We start from the raw sequence: 19,472 nt of genomic DNA on the forward strand, positions 1-19,472 counted from the left end.
CTATATATATATATATGAATTTCACTTCAGCCATGGGAGAGAGCTGAAGAAATAAAACTTGACAAAGCTGGGTTCAGCTAATGAGAGGTGAGGGAGCCGAGAGCTTTTCCAGGAATGAGGGTTTTCATTACAGCTTTTGGGAGGCAAGAAGCATTGAGGAGAGGGATTAAATGGCAGGGGAACGAGAGGGCATGATTAGATTTTGCCTTTGAAGAGATATATTAGAAAATACGCTGTCAGAATCTGACAGTTACCTTCAGCTTTCTCAGTTACAGCAATATTGTTCTACCAAATAAGACTGTTTGGGGAAGCATTTTTCACTGCATGCTTTTCAATTTGAGCAAAATAATGGAGCAAGTTGTTGGCATTATTTGTTTTTAAAAAATGAGACACGAATGTGGTATTTTTATTAGAATGCTCATTCTCATATTTTGCTGTTGTGATGTCATGTTCTACCTGTCTAAATTCGATGCTTTATATTACTGCAGGCAGTAAAGAAATGCACACATATCAAACTGCTCTAGCTAGCAAACACATCTCTGAGCAACATCATGTTTAGAACAAGAAACATAGGCACACATCTACAAGGCTAACTGTCAACACTTGATGAAGTATTTATCTGTTACCTGTCACCAAGGACTTGAAAGGGAGGCCCTTATTAGCTGAATTCTTCTGGATGTATTAAAACTACTCATTATGAAAAAAAAAATTACCATATAAAAGCAAGTTTAACAAAGACAGCTAAATGGAAAGAAGGCATTTTCAAAATTGCTATATGTAAATATATAGTAATAAATATATAGTAAACATATAGCTTATATGCATTTCTCATAATCACAGCTATTATTCTTACATTTCCATAATGGTGGTTATAGTTCTGAAACTGTCTACATGGGTCTCTGGCCATGGAGGAAGGACCTACTATTGTTACTCTGCTAAAAAGACAGAATATCAAACCCACTTCTAAGGACTTAACATTATATGCACAGATAAGTGCCCATCTCAGTCCTCATCATAGAAAGTTTCATCTTGCAGTAGATGGCAATTAACCCAGAGACTCAGAAGTCCTCAAGGTGCAGAGAAGAGAAGACGGGGAATCTCAGCCTTACACAGGATGTTTATATCATGTCTCCTCAACTCAACATTCAGGGGACTCAGTGGGAGGGGAGGTGGAAAGATTGTAAGAGCAGGAGACAGTCAATGACTCTAAGGAAATGGCACTTTTTGGATACAGCTAGGCCGCTATACATATAGATACACAGCAGTTGTGACACCAAGTACAAGGTCTGTGCAAGCATAAGGCAGACAAAATCCCAGCATGGAGAGGGGAGGTGGAAATTCTACCGTCAGCTGAGGAGCTGTTGGAAATCCATGGCTTCTGGGAGAGGAGAGTCTGTCCTTTTCTTTGTTGTTTGTTTGTGTTTAATGGTGCAATCCCTTTGGTAGATAAACCAATCTCTAGTGGATGGACACAAATCCAAGAGTATATAGACAGCACAATTTGGACTTGATTTTTTTTAAAGAGGACACAAAATGTGATATTAAGGGAAGAGGAATGGATCTAGGAACTGTTGGGATAGGGATGGATACAATCAAAATATATTGTATGAGATTATCAAAGAACTAATTTTTTATTAAGAAATTTTTTATTCATTTTACATACCTACCACAGATCCTCTCTCTTCCCTTCTCCCACCCCTCCAGCCTCTCTCCGCCCAACCAGAACCTGGAAACAACCTAGATGACCCTCAACCAAAGAATGGATTAAAAAAACTGTGGTACATATGCACAATGGAGTACTACTCAGCAGTAAAAAACAATAACATCATGATATTCGCAGGCTAATGGATAGAACTAGAAAAATCATCCTGAGTGAGGTAACCCAGACTCAGAAGGACAAACATGGTATATACTCACTCATAAGTGGATACTATATGTAAAGAACTAATTTTTAAGTGAGAATAAAAAAGTATCAAAGCAAATTTTCACACTATCATATAATTTAATAGTAATAATAGTAACATTTAATTGAATGTAATATAAAACACTACTTCACAGGATGGCTACTTTAAAGTATGAGTAAGATTCATGTTTTTTTTTCTATTGTTTATTTTTCTAAGTGCACTTTTGTAAACAACTAAAGAGCTCTGAATATAAGTTTAAAACTCTGAGTTTAAATTCTATGAATAAATGATAATTTTAAGTATGATACAGAATTTTGTTTCTAACCAAAAGGGGTTAGCAATGTTCAGCCTACCTGTTGAAAGCATGCCAGACAAAGTGTATAAAACATTTATTTTCGGCCGGGCGTTGGTGGCGCACGCCTTTAATCCCAGCACTCGGGAGGCAGAGCCAGGTGGATCTCTGTGAGTTCAAGGCCAGCCTGGGCTACCAAGCGAGTCCCAGGAAAGGCGCAAAGCTACACAGAGAAACCCTGTTTCGAAAAACGGAAAAAAAAAAAAAAAAAACAACATTTATTTTCAAAAAGCTGGAAATAAAGGGGGAAAAGCCAATTACCACTAACTGAAACATGGAAAATTATATGTAATTATATATATATATACACACACACACACACACACACACACACACACACACACACACACAAACACACACACATACATATACACAGACCCTCCACGTGCCTTAGACCGAATGCTGCTGCCAAACTTCTGAATGGATCATGAAAGCAAAGATGGAAAAGATTCAACTGTGTTCAGGTTACAAAACTGAGTCATAGACAAAAGCTCGAAACCAATTGCAGGAATATGAAACTAGCCCACACCCTGAAGGGAACACTTACAAAGCCTGCAGAAAGTGGGAGAGAATCCACCCAGGACAAACACAGGTTCTAGAGAGAGTAAACACCACTGAATTGTCATTGTTATACACCTGTTTAGAAAGTTAAAGAAAAACTTAGAAAGCACTTTAAATCTCACAGTAACTTTTAGAGAAAAAAGGAGCATAAAACAGATGAAGAAGATGAACAGATGAAGAAGAAGAAGATGAATTAAAGAACATAGAAAACAAATGAAAACTTGAAAAGTCTGTCTTTGAGATGGTTAAATCAATAAGCCTTGAGCCTAACATATCATGAATAGGAGGAACTAGGTACAGATACAACATGCAATCAAATCAAAATAGCATAGGTCAGAATAATCATGATGAAATAAATTTGAAATTATATGTACTCAGAAAGAATAGACTAAGTATCTGGGTACTTATTAAACATGTAGAAGGGAACATTCTGGCTAAGAAACTGTCAACATAGATACATTCACTAGTAGATTATACCAAGTGAGTAAAGAACGTACAAGCTTAAATCTACACCAAGATTTACAAATTAATGAAAAATTTTCATTTATTTCATGACTGTGAGATTATACTGATATCAAAAGACAAAATTATATCAAACAAAAACAAAATAATACAAAATGTTCGAAACCTGATGTGCTGTAAAAAACCTCTATATAACATTGTTTTGTCTTTTTATTTAAAAAATAAAAAGTGTACAAGGAGATTTTTTTCATAAAATCTGCTCATCTCTTAACTGCAGAAGCCTATACAACAGACTCCAGAGATGAAATTCTGCCTAGCACCTGAGTAACTCCCATCGCCCCCACCCCAACCCAGCTTGTGACTTGGTGCACCTGACTGCTTTAGCGAAAAGAGTCAACCGAGGTTTTTGTCAGGCACTACCTCCTGTGCTACAGGTGTGCCCAATTAGGAACATCGTGTGAGCTCTGTGTACTCTCTGTAAGTATAGAATCAAACGTCTACAACGTACATCTTCTGGTGGTACTTCTGGTGGGTGGTGTCACAGACAGAACAGCAAGTGAACTACCAGTAATGCCTACTTCCAAAGAGAAAAACTCACCGATACACTTGAGTTTACTACAGGTAAAGTGCACCATTAGATACAAATATTTTTTTCTTGATTTGTGCATTTAGATTGACAATATTGAGGTAAAACAAGAAAGTAAAACCCTCAGCCCCAAGTACAAAGATTTCAGGGTTGTGAATTTAAGATTACTCATGAAGTCTATGAAATAAGTTGGGGAAACCATACCCATCCATCTAGGCTCTCCTGAGGTCTGCAGTGAACTCACATGCATTTGCACAGGCAGTGCTTTAAGACATCATTTTCTCATACAACTAGACATACCACACCCACTTGGCCTCTTGATCTTGGACCTTTTGTTTCCTAAAATTGTAAAAAAATAACTCTACTTTCATTTTAAATGTCCCAGTCTTAAGGACTATAGCATAGCAACAGTCTACATGATTATGGTTTCCTTTTAACACCTCTTGGTATGATCCCCTCAGTCTCTTGGTTTCCCATTTAAACCTCCAAGACATATGAGCTAGTCATATCAGTAGGCCAGTCTCCAGTTGAAATCCTATTAGAAATTGGTCTTGTTTTAGGCTAGCTAAGAAATAACTGTCATTGCTAGGATATAGACTCTTATGTATTGTCATACCCAGAATCCTTTCATGACAAAAAGTGTGTCCGACTCTGGAGACCACTCTGTTTTGCACATGTTGTTCAGGACAGAGGTGTAAATGAGTGTGCCTGGCATGTAACAGTACCTTGAAGGTTAAAGCATTAGTTATGTCCCCAAGAAACCCTGTGAAAAGGGTAAATGTGGTCTCTAAAAAAGGCTAATGATTTGCATGAGGAACTCTTAGGTGATGTTAATGCTTGTTATTACTCGTCTAGAAGAAAACAGCTCTGAACAACGCCAACATCTACAGTGAAGTTCAGGTTCTGACATGTTGAAGTAGATGAGAATAGGACACAGGCAACAAGGACAGAGTAAGAATGTTATTGAGTACAGAGGACAACTTCTATTCTCATGGCAACAACACCATCTGAATTTTTGATGTGCTCACAAATTTGCTTTAGCAGGAACATGAATAGACAATAATACAAATTCCCATTAATTTATTCAATATCCAGAACATGGCTGTCATTCTTTAAAAATTAAAATAATAAAGCAGTGTTACTGAAATATACATCCTCATACAAATTAATGATGCTGGTTTAAAGTAAGTATTTCCTAAAGTACTTACAGATTTGTCACTGATAAATGAAACAAGCAAACTAATATAATCTTTGTTGACATTACTGTTAGGAGTTTAACTGCTTCACTGTAATTGAAACATAACAAAATACAAACACATCCCAACAAATGCATTTTATAAGCTGAATTGTCATGAACCCATCAAGTTCTATTATAAACTTTCCAGTAGAGATTATGTCAAAACTTTTTAAAGAGGTGACTTCGGCCATGGGTTGGTGTGTCTCTCAACTCTCAGCAGAGAAGCATTTCCTTGTACTAGCTGACAATTAACACAGAGACCTTCAACTGGCCAAGTGCAAAGAATAAAATATGGTATGCTCAGCCCTACATAGGCCAGTTAAATCCAATCCCTATTACCAAGGCTCATGGATTTTCATGGAAGAGGGGAAGGAAAAATTTTAAGAGTCAGTTACCCATATGAACTCACAGCAATCCTAACAATGTGCACAAGCCCTGCTCCAGCTCACATGAGACAGAATCCTGGAATAAAGGGTTTGGGGAAGTGGGTATGAAATCTCACCATCAGCTGAGAAGCTATTGACATATGATATCTTCTGAGAAAGGAAGAGTTCGTTTTCTCTAATGATGTGTCTCCTGGTAGGTTGACAATGCTTTAGGAAAGCCCCATCCATAACACAAACTAGACTAAATGGAGGGAAAAAGAAAACTCACAGTTGGGTGAGTAGAAAGGTAAAAGTGGAGAGGGTGAGTGTGAGTGAATTGGGGGAGGGTCAAGCATGATCAAATACATTTTATGACATTCTCAAAGAGTATATACATTTATATATATATGGGTGTGTTGCCTGTATGTGTATGTGTACCACGTGAACACCTGGTAAAGGGTTTTGTATCTCTCAGAACTGGAATTGTGGATTGCTGTAAGCTGCCATGTGAGTGTTGGGGACGAAATCCAATTGTTCTTTTTCTTTTTCGAGACAGGGTTTCACTGTGTAGCTTTGCACTTTCCTGGAACTCACTCTGTAGCCCAGGCTGGCTTCAAACTCACAGAGATCCACCTGGCTCTGCCTCCTGAGGGCTGGGATTCAAAACGTGTGCCACCACCGCCTGGCTAATCCAAGTATTCTTAACTGTTAAGACGTATCTTTATCTCTATAATAAAAATATATTTTAAAAGAGGTGGCTTTGTTTATAAGGTGATTCTAATTTTAAAAACTATTTAATCATTAATATTTCTTGGAAGTGTACAGATTATATTGATTTCACTCTCAATAACAGCTTCTCTTGGTAATTCGTTTTCTAGAACCATTATTACTTCATCTTTTGACAATTTATTTATAAAGACTTCTGAACAGTTCCAAAGCAAGTAATGAAGTCTTGTGGATCAGATGCAGGCCTGTATGTATCCTTTCTACATGGGGCTTAGACATCTTAGTAACTGGCATTAGATTAATGCAAGACAGGGGAGTAGTTCCACAGAAGGCAACATTTGTACATCAAGTCTGAAGCCTGAAGACAAATCCAAATATTTCAAATGTAGAATATAATCTGAATATATACTCTGGTTCTATGTAAGGATTAGTACCAACAGAAGGAAACATACTTAATACATGAAAAAGTTAAGACACATTCAGCAGTAGTTTGAAATGATGAAACATTGGTGCATTGTCTCTTAATATTAACATAAAATGTATCAACAGCAACTGCCTTAAGTGCTATGTACAAGATGACTTCACCATGAGGAAGACCACACCTATAATCACACATAATTTCAGATTATGTGAAGAAATATATTGTGTTTTAAGGATTTGGTTGTAAATATACTTATAATTGGAGACTTCTGTACTTTTCAGAACACAAATGAAAATATTTACAGCTCAAAACACCACTGTTCTTTAATTATAAGAATTAAAAAATTAATAAGAATCATACTTCTCTGTCTTCTCACTGGAAAATGATCAATGGACATCAGGTGTAGCTGTAACAATTCCAGAGAGGGGCCCAGGCAGGGAGGATGGTCCACCAAATGCCTGGACAAGAAATGAGCAGGATCTGTGCCTTCTGCTGCGGCTCTAAGACAATGGAACCTTTCACTGACCCCCTCTTGTCACAACCAACTAATGGAAAAGAAGAGCCTACCCCAACAAGTTGCAGCTCAAAAATGGCTGTCGGCACAAGCCCTGCGGACCAGAGTGGCTTAGTGCTGGCTTCTTTTCATTCCTTGTCAAATCTCAAAAGCCTTGGCCCCTTTGCGAGAGTTTCCTGTACAATGAGCAAATTGTTCTGGTGTGTGAAGACGGAACAGAGGGGACATTAGTGAACAGAGAGCTTTGGCTTTAACTTTGTTATCTTCAAGTCTAACCTGTGAGGTGCTCTGCCCTGGTGTTTGGTTTGCTGCCACTCCTGTGGCTTCTGTGGACACTGTTCATTATAGACAGCAGAATCTAGCTTCTCTGGGCTGCCAGTGTGGCCTGATGACAAAGAATAGTTGCTGTGGAATAATGCTTTTGTACACTGGTTTAATAAAACGCTGATTGGCCAGTAGCCAGGCAGGAAGTATAGGCGGGATAAGCAGACAAGGAGAATTCTGGGAAGAGGAAGGCTGAGTAAGGAGATGCCAGCCTGCTGTTCAGGGAGCAGCATGTAATGGCACACAGGTAAAGCCACAGAAAACGTGGCGATGTATAGATTAACAGAAATGGGCTGAATTTAAATGTAAAAGCTAGTCAGTAGTAAGCCTGGGCTAATGGCTGAGTAGTTTCCCCCCCGCCCCAGAGGGGCAGAGAGTCTTATTTTTTTTAATTAAGAAATTTTCCATTCACCCTATGTATCAGTCACAGATTCCCTTGTCCTCCCTCCTCCCACCCCCCAGGCTCCCCAACCCACCCCCTATTCCCACCTCCTCCAAGGCAAGGTCTCCCATGGGGAGTCATAAGAGCCTGGCACATTCAGTTGAGGCAGGTCTTAGCCCCTCCTCCCTGTGCCAAGGCTGTGCAAAATGTCTCACCATAGGCACTAGGCTCCAAAAAGCCAGCTCATGCACTAGAGACAGGTCCCAGCAGTTTTAATTAATATAAGCCTCTGTGTGTTTACTTGGGTCTGAGCGGCTGCAGACCAGGTGGGACACAGCAAAACTTTCAGTTACAAATAGTGGCTCTCCAGGAATCTTCCAGGCCTTCAGCCCCTGATCATGAAGGCTGAGACATCCAGCATCTTGTATTGAGTAGCTACTGGGTTCTTGGCCTGTCCAGTGTGAAACCAGTTATTGTTGGACTACCCAGACAGGTTGTGTAACTCAACACAACGACTCCTCTATTAATGTTTAAATCTATTGTATCTGTTGTGTTTGTCTATAGAAGTCAGATTAATGCTAACTGCCCTGTGTACAAACTAAGGAACTCTCCCACTGCAGCACTGCTGGAAAAAGACTGAATACAGAGCAGGGTTTGGAGACAGAAAATAGTCCTTAAGTTCAGTAACTATTCCAAGGAAATTTTCTTAATATGAATGAACCAGCCTATATTTTGTATTGTTAAGAGTTCTAGAAAACATGATGCAAATGAGAAAAACTGTACCAAACTATTGGAAATCACTATACTTTATCCTTGCTACCACAGATCCAGTAATCATTACAGTAGAGATTAGTTAGCCAAAATATTTGCAGAGATTTTTATTGTACCTAATCAAAAGACAAGGTTCTTAGGAATAGCCATAAATATTACTTATAATCATTAAGTCATGATCACAGGCATAAAGACCTCATGATACAATTTCAAAGCATGCTAACTGTATATATTTGCATGTCACTTGCTAGGAAGAGAGAGTGACAGGAAGAGAGAGTGACTAGGAAGACATAATCATGAAAATTGGTCTAATGTGACATGCAAATCAGGGAACATTTTAGAAGAAACAAAATTTTGTAACATTAGTAAAATTATTTTGTACCTGCTTTGTGAAGGCAGAACAAGAAAGAGGTTGGGAGGGAGAAAGGATGGGAGAGGAGAGGGTCGAGGGAAGGAGGATGATAGTAAGGGGGGAGGAAGACAGGAAGGGAAGGAAAGAGGGACAAAGACAAAAGGGAACAGAGGATGGGAAAAATGAGGGAGAGAGGAAGGAAGGACAGTTGGAGGGAGGATGGAGGAGAAGAGGTTTTCAATTCCAACTTGGCTTCTTATATATGGGATGATCTTGGTGTTTAGGCCATTGAAAGTGTTTACCTGTCTGAAGATTAGAATACAAATAATACTTTTATAAATATCAGATGCTACACTGTGCTTAAAAATTCATCTTTGAATGCAATCATTTAAGGCATTACATCATGACCGACTGTGGCCAGTTTATTCAAGCCAAGTTTGCCATCTGTGCTGCTCTTCAAGCAGTTCTAAACAAGGGCTGCTGAGCCCATGGAGGGAAGTGCATTAAAGGCACAGCATTAATAAATGCTGCATACAGAATGGAGCCTTTAATAACAGTTTTAGCCTTCTCATCCCACCTTAGAGAATCTTTTTAATTTTCCCTAAGTCACCACGGAAATCACAAATCTTTAAGATGTCCTGCCCAAGGGCTTCATCCCAGTGACATCTCCCTGGCAATGGTGATGGATTCTGTTCATTGGGTGTTAGATCAGTGTCTCTGCTTTGTTGACCAGGAAACCAGAGAACACATAGCAATTAAAAAGATGTACAGTGTAATATATTCCAATTAGAGAGGGTCGCCCACATCCACCAGTGGGGTTTCACAAATTACCAGCTAACCCTTTCAAATCTAGGACTGTCTTGTGTTGTTACTTCTGCTTCTGAAGACTGTAGTCAAAATGGAGATTACAGGGGACACAGAGGGATTGCTTTCCATTTTGTGTTCTATGCCTTTTTTCATAATAACTTGGTTATTTTCTTATTAAAATTACAAAGCTCATTAAAACATAATTTTGAAACAGTCTTTTTGAAGTTGGGGAGTATTTTTATTTTATAGATGGCAAAGCAATGGGTGAAATTATAACTATCAACTAAATGCTATTAGGAATAAAATTGGCAATAAGGAAAAAATAAAAAGATATTTTTAAGCATACATTTTTATATAGAGGGAAAGGAATGAGGCATGGACATAACAAAGACACACTGTATATATGCATAAAATTTCAAAGAATAAATTAAAAATGATAAAATGTTAAAAATAGAAGATCCAATAAAATGATGTAATAGTTTGAAATCACATTTTCTTCAGTGAAGGGGAAGCAAGAGATAGTAAAAGGGAAGGGCTGATGGCAACATGAAGCTGTAAAAGCCAGCACACAACATGAAGGAATTTTCCTGACAGATTTAGGTTGCTGTAGCAAAATCAGAGCCTTTTTTCTCTTGCTGTAACCAATTATTTTATCTTGGAAGCTTCATGGACATTACCACTGTCCTACTCAACAAGAAACCTAAGTCATCAATCACCAGTCTCACGCTCAGCCCTGCAACAGATCACCAGCTGCAGGCTCCCATCCCTCTATGCTGCCATATCCAGAAGATCACACAGATGTTATGTTTCCCTTTTCATCTATGATTGTGTTAATTTGGATTTTATCTTTCTGCCCTTTAGCTAATAATCATAGAACAAGATTTCCATAACCTAAAGAAGGAGGTGCCTATCAAAGTACAAGAGGCATACAGAAGACCAAATAGACTGGACCAGAAAAGTCACTTTGGCATATAATAATTGAAACAATACATATACAGAACAAAGAAATAATAGTAAAAGCTGCAAGGGGAAAAGACCAAGTATCATATAAGGCAGGCTGATTAGAATAACAATTGACTTCACAATAAAGGCTCTAAAAGCCAGAAGGACATATATATATATATATATATATATATATATATATATATATATACATATATATGTGTATATATATACACATATACATATATATGTGTATATATATATATACACATATATATATATATATGTCTCCCTAAAACTTCCACTGGGAAACTCCTATAGCTGATAAACATATTCAGCAAAGTATGAGGATAAATATTAATGAATAAAAATTCCTACGTGCAAATGAACTGAGAAAGAAATTATGTAAAAAGCTTTCACAATAGCCTCAACAATAAATATAAAATATAAAAATACCTTGAGACAACTTTAATCATGCAAGTACAATACTGTTATGATAAAATACTTTAAGACTTTAAATGGGGCTGGAGAGATGGCTCAGTGATTAAGAGCATGGGCTACTCTTCCAGGGGTCCAGGGTTCAATTCCCAGCAACCACATGGCAGCTCACAACTGCCTTTAACTCCAGTTCCAAGGAATCTGACATAAAATAAATGAGTAAGTAAGTAAGCAAGTCAATAAATAAATAAATAGAATAAAATGTTTTAAAAACTTTAGGACATTGAAGAAAGAAACTGAAGTTGATATCAAAAGATGAAAAGATCCTCTATGCTCATAGATTTACCAATATTGTAGAAATGGCCATACTACCAAAAGCAATCTACAGATTCAAACAACCCCTATCAAAAGTCCAGGACAATTCTCCATATATCTTGAAAGGAGAGTTTTCAGCTTCATACAAAAACCAAAAAAACCTAAAATTTTTAAAAATAATCCTGAATAATAGAAGAATTACTGGAGGTATCACCCTCTGTGCTGGATAATTTTATGTCAACTTGGCACAGATGGAGTTATCTGACAGTAGGGATCCTTGATGGAGAAAACTCCTCAATAAGATCTGGTGTAAGGCCTTTTCTTAAATAGTGATTGATGGGGGAGGATCTAACCCATTGGTGGTGGTGCCATCTTTGGGCTGGTGGTCCTGGGTTCTATAAAAAAGCAGGATGAGAAATCCAGAAAGCAGCACTCTTCCATGGCTTCTACATCAGCTGTTGCCTCCAGGTCCCTACGCTGTTTGAGTTCTTTCTTGACTTCCTTTGACAATAGACTGTGAGGTGGAAATATAAGCTGAATAAGTCCTTTCCTCCCTAAGTTTCTTTGGTCATGGTTTTTTACTACAGCAATAGTAACCCTAATTAACACACCATCCTGAACCAAATTGTCCTATGGAGCTATAATAATAATAGCATGGTATTGGCACAAAAAACAGACACATTGATCAATGAAATGAACTTGAAGACCCAGAAAGAAACCCACACACCTATAGGCACCTAAATTTCAATAAGCCATACATATACACTGGAAAACTACAGCCTCTTCAACAAATGGTGATGGTCAAATGCAGAGCTGAGCTTAGAAGAATCCAAATAGATCATTACTTATTACCTTGCACAAAACTCAACTCCAAATGAAAAAAAAATCCAAAAAACAAAAAAACTTCAAAACAAAACAAGAAGCACAGAACCTGATAGAATAGAAAGTTGGGAATAGTCTTGGACTCAATGGACAAAAAAGACTTTCTGAACAGAACCCTGTTAGCACAGGCACTAAGACAAACAATTAATAAATGGGACCTCATGAAACTGGAAATCGTCAACAGAGCAAAGAACACCATCATGAGAAGGAAGCACAGCCTTGAGAAAGTATTTTTTTTTTACCAACTACACCCCCAATAGAAGGCTAATATCCAAAACATATAAAGAACTCAAAAATTAGGTATTAAAATAAATAACTTTAAAATAGGGTACAGATTTTAAGATGGGTTATAGATCTAAATAGATAATTTTCAAAAGAGTAAATTCAAATTACTGAGAAACAAAGAAATCTTCAAAATCCCTAGTGATCAAGGAAATGCAATTCTAAACTACTTTGATATTTCATCTAACACCTGTCAGAATGGCTAAGATCAATAAAACAAATGACAGCTCATGCTGGTGAGGATGTGGAGCAGGGCATAATCCTCCACTGTTGGTGGGAATACAAACGTATACAGCCACTTTGGAAGTCAGTGTGGGAATTTCTCAGAAAATGGGGAATCAACCAACAGTAGACCCAGCTATACCACTCTTGGGCATATACCCAAGGGATGCTCCATCCTACTCTAGAGACACTTGCTCATTCATATTCATTGCTGCTCTATTCATAATAGCCAAAACCTGGAAACAACCTAGATGCCCTTCAACATATGAATAGATAAAGAAAATGTGGTACATTTATAGAGTGGAGTATTACTTCACTGATAAAAAAAAATAAAGTTATGAAATTTGCAGGTAAATGGATGGAACAATAAAAAGATCATCCTGAGTGAGGTAAACCAGATTCAGAGAGACAAATATGTTAAGTATTCATTTATATGTGGATGTTAGCTGTTAAATCAATGGTAATTGCCCTGGTTAGTTTTATGTCAACTTGACACAAGCTAAAGTCACCTGAAAAAAGGAGCCTCAATGGAGAGAATGCCTTCATAAGGTCTAGCTGTAGGGCATTTTCTTAATTAATGATTGATTGGGAAGGACCCAACCCATTGTGAGTGGTGCCATCCTAGGCTAGTGTCCTGGGTTGCAGTATTAAGAAGGTTGAAAACCACTTGTCATGATGTTTATCACAGTAATAGACCCCCTAACTAAGAAAGTTGTTACCAGGATAGTGGTGTATTGCTATGACATTCTAATCATGTTGTTTGGGGAAGATTGTGAAAGGACTTTTGAACTTCGGACTCGAAAAGGCATTGAGTGTTGAGAGCTCAGCTGTTTTATAGGAATGTGGGAGATAAGAATGTTTCAAGCAGTGCAGATGATGGGGGCCTTGCTTGTGAAGTTTCAGGAGGTAGGAAAGACTCTAGAGGGCCTTTTATGTGAAGAACCTATGCTATCTGTTCAGATAGAACTGAAGAATCAGCTACGATTAACAAGAGACCAGCATCACTGAAGTAAGTCTTCTGGGAAGTGTTTCCCTGGGGTCAGCACACAAAAGCTGTGTTCCTGAAGTAGCCAACATTGTACCTCATGTTGGAAGCTAAACTTGATAGTGTAAGAGTAACCCAGGTGGTACTGGTTTTGAAGGTATAAGGAGGTCATGGAGAGAAGCTGAGGCTTGGCACTGTGTGACAGGGTTGGTGTCCCAAAAGGGAGCCAGGAGAGGCTATTGGTGAAAGTGCTGCTCAATTGCAGCAGAAAACCCAGCATTTTGGAGATGCCAATGTAGATGAACTTTCTTTCTTTTGGGAAAGTCACCTCCCAAATAATTACATGGAAACTTGTTATTGATTATGAAGTTTGGCCTTTAACATAGGCTTATTCCCAATTAGCTCTTATAACTTAAATTAACCACTTTATACAAATCTACATTCTGCCATGTGGCTTTTTACCTCTGTTCAGTATTGTGCACCCCACTTCCTCTGTGTCTGGCTGCTGAATATCTTACATGCCTAGATTCATCACAAGCTCTTCTCTCTGCCAGGAAGTCCTGCCTAACCTTTCCTGCCTAGATATTGAATATTCAGCTCTTTATTAAACAAATCAGGTGCCTTAGGCAGGCAAGGTAAAACAGTAACACATCTTTACACAGTTTGCTCAAATATCCTGCATCATTTCTGCCTTTTTGTCTATATACAATAAGAACAATTATCAAGTAAAGACTACATTCACAATGTCCAGTGCATCTATATTTGGCAAATTTAGAGAAATTTACTGTATTATCTATCCTATCTTGATGAGTCCAAAGTTTTATACCTGAATCACTTTCTATCATAACTTGTATTACCATCCCAAAAATATTTTTGTAGACATTAAAACATTTTCTTAGATAAACAACTTAAGGTTTTATGTCTCTCAACTTTATATACTTTACATCTCTTTTGTGAATTTCTTTTCTGAATTTGGCAACAAAGAAAATTGTAACTATAACTATCTAGTCTTCAACCCCATCAGAGACCTGAGAAAGATATACTATTACATGAGTAAACAGGAAGTACAGAGCAAACAACTTCCAAAACTATAGAAAGTACAGAGGCATCTGGCTGTTTGGGAAATCACCCAAAGTTCCTCCGTAATGTTACGGAATCCATCATTAGCCTACAGGCCAGGAATATTTTATGGACATTTTTGTAAAGCAGGAATATTTGAAGGACTGTCCTTCCTTGTCTTGGCAAAGTTTGGCAGTCAGCTTTTTTTGTGTCCTGCTTGTCCAATTTGCACAAGCAGTAAAGGTAAGGGCAGGAAACATAGTTGAACTTTCTTTCTTTTGGTGTCATCAACCCCCCAATAATGACATGGAGACTGTTATTAATCATGAAAGCTTGCGTTAGCTTAGGCTTGTTCCCAACTAGCTCTTAAAACTTAAATTAACCTGTTTCTATTATTCTACCCTCTGCCATGTGGCTTTTTACCTCTGCTCAGTTTCATGAATCCTACTTCCTCCTCCAGGTCTCTTGTATGTCTAGATTCATCTCAAGGTCCTCTCTCTGCCCAGAAGTCCTGCCTAATGTTTCCTGCCTTGCTACTGGCATCCAGCTCTTTATTAAACCAATCAGGTGCCTTAGGCAAGTAGGTAATAGCAACACATCTTTACACAGTTTGCTCAAATATCCAGCAACATGCCAATATAGTGGCATGACCACCAAAGACAGCAGCAGGAATAGAGTGGAGCCACTCTGAGCCTAGGAGACAGCCTGTGTGTGTTGCAGAGGACAGAGCCAGAGTATGCCCTGGTTCTTGCTTCTTGAAGTAAAAAAGTACTTTTTTTTTATTTTACAGGAGCCCACAGTTGAAATATTTTAAATTTTAAGACTAGATTTTAAAAGAAACTATTTTAAAGAGACTGAATAATTAAGTATTTGAATTTTTAAAGACTGTGGGACTTTAATAATTTGAAATATTAGTAATGTAATGTTTGTATTAATGTGTGATCTTGGGGAATAAGAAGAAAGGAAAGGTTATGGCTTAACAGTTCGTGTGTCAAATTGACATGGGGTCAATTGTGTTGGTTTGATTTTTGTCAACTTGATTCAAACTAGAGTTATCTGAAAGAAAGGAACTTTAATTTAGAATGCATATGCAAGATATAGCTGTAGGGAATTTTCTTAGTTGCTGATTGTTGGGGAAGGTTCCAGCCCATTGTAGGTGGTGAGATACATGGGCTGGTGTCCTGGATTCTATGGTAAATCAGTCTGAGCAAGCAGCAGTGAACAAGATTGTAAGCAGCATCTCTCCATGGCCTCTGCATCAGCTGCTGCCTCCAGATTTCTGCACTATTTGAGTCCCTGTCCTGACCTCTTTTGATGATAAGCAGTGATATGGAGTTAAGCCAAATAAACCCTTTCCTCCACAAGTTTCTTTGGTCATGCTGTTATCACAGTAATAGAAACCCTAACTAAGGTGACCATTAAACAGCATGTTCTGCATTTTCCCACACTCTAATGTTTAGTAGGTGCTGTTTCATGCTCCTTCAAGCATTTGTCCACCTTGTACGAACCTTTAGAAATCACAATCAAGGTCATGCGACTCTGTCAACAAAAATATTTGTAGCAAGACTTAAATGGTATTTTATTTTTGATTCACAGCTAACTACAAAGCCAGGGATGATAAATAGACCAGTGTCCCATGAGAGCTCCACACATCACTGAGAGTCATTGAGACTTGCCTTGATCCTTCCAGTGTTCTTAAGAACTGGATTTGAACACTGGGCTTTAAACTACAGGCTAAGAAAGCACAGGAAAGCACAGATAACTCTTCCTGGAGTTAATTGGGAAATGCTCTGTTTCCTTGCAACATGAAGAAAATCCAAGAGATCTGCTCAGCTCATCTGATATCATTGTAATCCTAACTCTGAGCAGTGTGGACAATAGGACTATGGACTCAAGGCCAGCCTCAGTAACACGGTGAGTTCAAGGAAAGTCTGTGTTGCATGAGACCCTACCTCAGAAAAAGAAAGAAAGAAAGAAAGAAAGAAAGAAAGAAAGAAAGAAAGAAAGAAAGAAAGAAAGGAAGGAAGGAAGGAAGGAAGGAAGGAAGGAAGGAAGGAAGGAAAAGAAGGAAAGAGAAACAAAAAGGAAAGAAAGAAAGAAAATAAGCTGAACAAAAGTCAAAAGTGCCTCAAGCAAAACAACACAAAACCAAAAAGCACTAACCACCATTTTTACATTAACAGTATAGAGAAAAGACAAAGAAAAATAATGGTGAGAATCTGGCATGAGTCCCTGGAAGCAAGCATGGCATCCACAACAACAACAACACATAATAAGATGCTTACTTCTCATTCAGAGAAGAAATGATGAATAACGTTTCATCTTAAAAAATAACACCACTTGGCAGGACAAAACAGTGGCTTGCTTCCCTTGTCAGTCTGGGAGTGTCTAAACCTGGCTCCATTTTAAAGTCATTCATCTGTTTTCTTCATTTTCCTATGTTTCTTTTCCTCAGTCTAATACCTTTAAAGTCAAAAACAGTTTGCTCCAGAGAAGTGAGAAAGCCCAAGGTTGCCTCAAAGCAAAAGCAGCAGGATATCTGCTTGTCCATTCAACTTCAACAGTGATGCCTGTTTGCTAGCTCAAGGTGTTGTGGATAGAATCTGACACAGACTGTGATTAGTTCTCTGGTTTCTTTGGCACAAGGTAGAAATCCAGGATTTGAACAGACTAGCTAATGGAAAATCTCTGGCTGGTGGTGGTACAGTTTTGGGCTGAGGAAATTGTTGTAGGCAAAATATGCTCTGTTTTGATTGTTCACTGGAGGCTCTGTTTCCTGTTGACTGTTGACTCGTGGTCACTCCTAAATCCTATAGTCCATATTCAAACATAAGAGGAATTCTGAGTCTTTTCAGGCTTCAAAACTCTTTCTGCAACCAGCCAAAGAAATCTCTCTTGATAAAGACCTCCTACAGTCAGCACAGCCCACTGAGGCAATCTGAAATTATATAGAGCAAGGGCTGTAATCACACCTGCTAGGTCACCTCAGAGGAGCATCTGGATTGATGGTTTAATGAATAAGCAGGGCCCGGGAGTCTTGATGGGCTATATTAGAATTCTGTCTCCCACACTCCACCTTCTACTATACAACTTCAAACAGCCCAAACTATGCTGAGAATGAGGAGGAAAAGAGGCAGCTTTAGGTGTGAGAATCATGTTTTAATGAATTTGTGCCTTAAATGAGTGAAAACGGTTTCCATTGTAAGTTATGGGAATTTGTTATTGTCAATAGTTGAGAACTGGAGAGCACATGGTAGTCAATCATTCAAAGGCTCCATAACTGTGGATTTAGCAGAGCCTGCCTCTCAGGTCTTGATACAGCAACCGTTTACCACCTCAAGCTCTTCTTCAGAGTGTTTATTATGAACAGAACATCTGCTTCCTGATGACTAAGCAGCCACAGAGTAGATAGATTTCCACAAAATTCCTTCTCAGGCTATAAGTTTCCCTGACCACACTTCCTTAGCTGATACCTTGGTACTGTATGCTACAGATTTACCATCTGTATTCCATCCATACCATGCATTTCAATTTATAGTTATGTATTTATTTGCTGGTATATTTATTTGTTGTCTGTCAAAGCTAGACCTGAAGTTTATATCTACAGTGGCCACACCAGTCTTTGACTCTTCAGTGTTCAGTATCTTACACAGAATCAAATACATAGTCGGCACAAATAATTACATATTGATACTCAGCCATATTTTCTTACTAAAATTTAAGTATCTGTCAGTATATTGAGCAAAAAGTGATATATCTTATTGGTGAAATTGTTAAGGCCACTCCACGTAGATAAAAGAGATTTATTTAATGGCGTAACTTACAAATTAAGGGATAGGTAGGTCGCGGAGTCTGGGGAAGGTGTATCGCAGTCCAGCGGTGTTCTCTGGAGCTCTGCTTGGTCCACCTCTCCAGTCCAGGGTCCCGCAACAGAGAGAGAGCCCACCGATCCAGATCTCAGGTCCCCAGGCGCCTCCTTTCGCCCCGCCTTGTAGGCGTGACAGTTGCCGAAGTCTCAATGGGGGTTGGAACTTCCAGATCAAAGCTGGAATGGCTACCCACTACATCTCCCCCTTTTTGTCTAAATAAGAAAGTTCTAACCTAATACAAGACTATATACAAAGGAATGGTTATCAAATATAGTCCAGGAATAATGAGGGATAATGACCTAGATAAGATGGAACTACAACCAATGCAAACAATATCAAGCAAGAAACACATACTATAATCCAGAGAAGTATAGAGCATAGGTAAATGGCATGTTACAAAGATCATTCCAAAAGGTGTCCTATCCTAAAGAACCTGAATCTAATACTTAATATGTTCTATCTACTGGAGAGATGGCTCAGCGGTTAAGAGCACTGGCTGTTCTTCCAGAGGTCCTGAGTTCAATTCCCAGCAACCACATGGTGGCTCACAACCATCCGTAATGAGATCTGGTGCCCTCTTCTGGCCTGCAGGCATACATGCAGGCAGAGTACTGTATACATAATAAATAAATTTAAAAAAAAAAAAAAAAAAAAAAAAGATATTGGTGAAATTGTTAAGGCCACTCCACGTAGATAAAAGGAGATTTATTTAAT

At 38.3% G+C, this 19,472-nt stretch overlaps 1 long non-coding RNA gene across 1 annotated transcript in view; it reads right to left on the minus strand.

Moving 5' to 3' along the window:
- Positions 1-19,472, minus strand: part of LOC128106485 (uncharacterized) — a 96,188-nt gene that overhangs the window by 53,468 nt on the left and 23,248 nt on the right. Inside the window, exon 4 of the long non-coding RNA XR_008216725.1 lies at positions 18,714-19,369. This is a non-coding gene — a long non-coding RNA (uncharacterized LOC128106485). The remainder of the gene's footprint in view (positions 1-18,713; positions 19,370-19,472) is intronic.

Source organism: Peromyscus californicus, unplaced genomic scaffold (assembly GCF_007827085.1).
Source record: "Peromyscus californicus insignis strain IS unplaced genomic scaffold, ASM782708v3 Scaffold_9__1_contigs__length_137607984, whole genome shotgun sequence".
NCBI classification, from domain to species: Eukaryota; Metazoa; Chordata; class Mammalia; order Rodentia; family Cricetidae; genus Peromyscus; species Peromyscus californicus.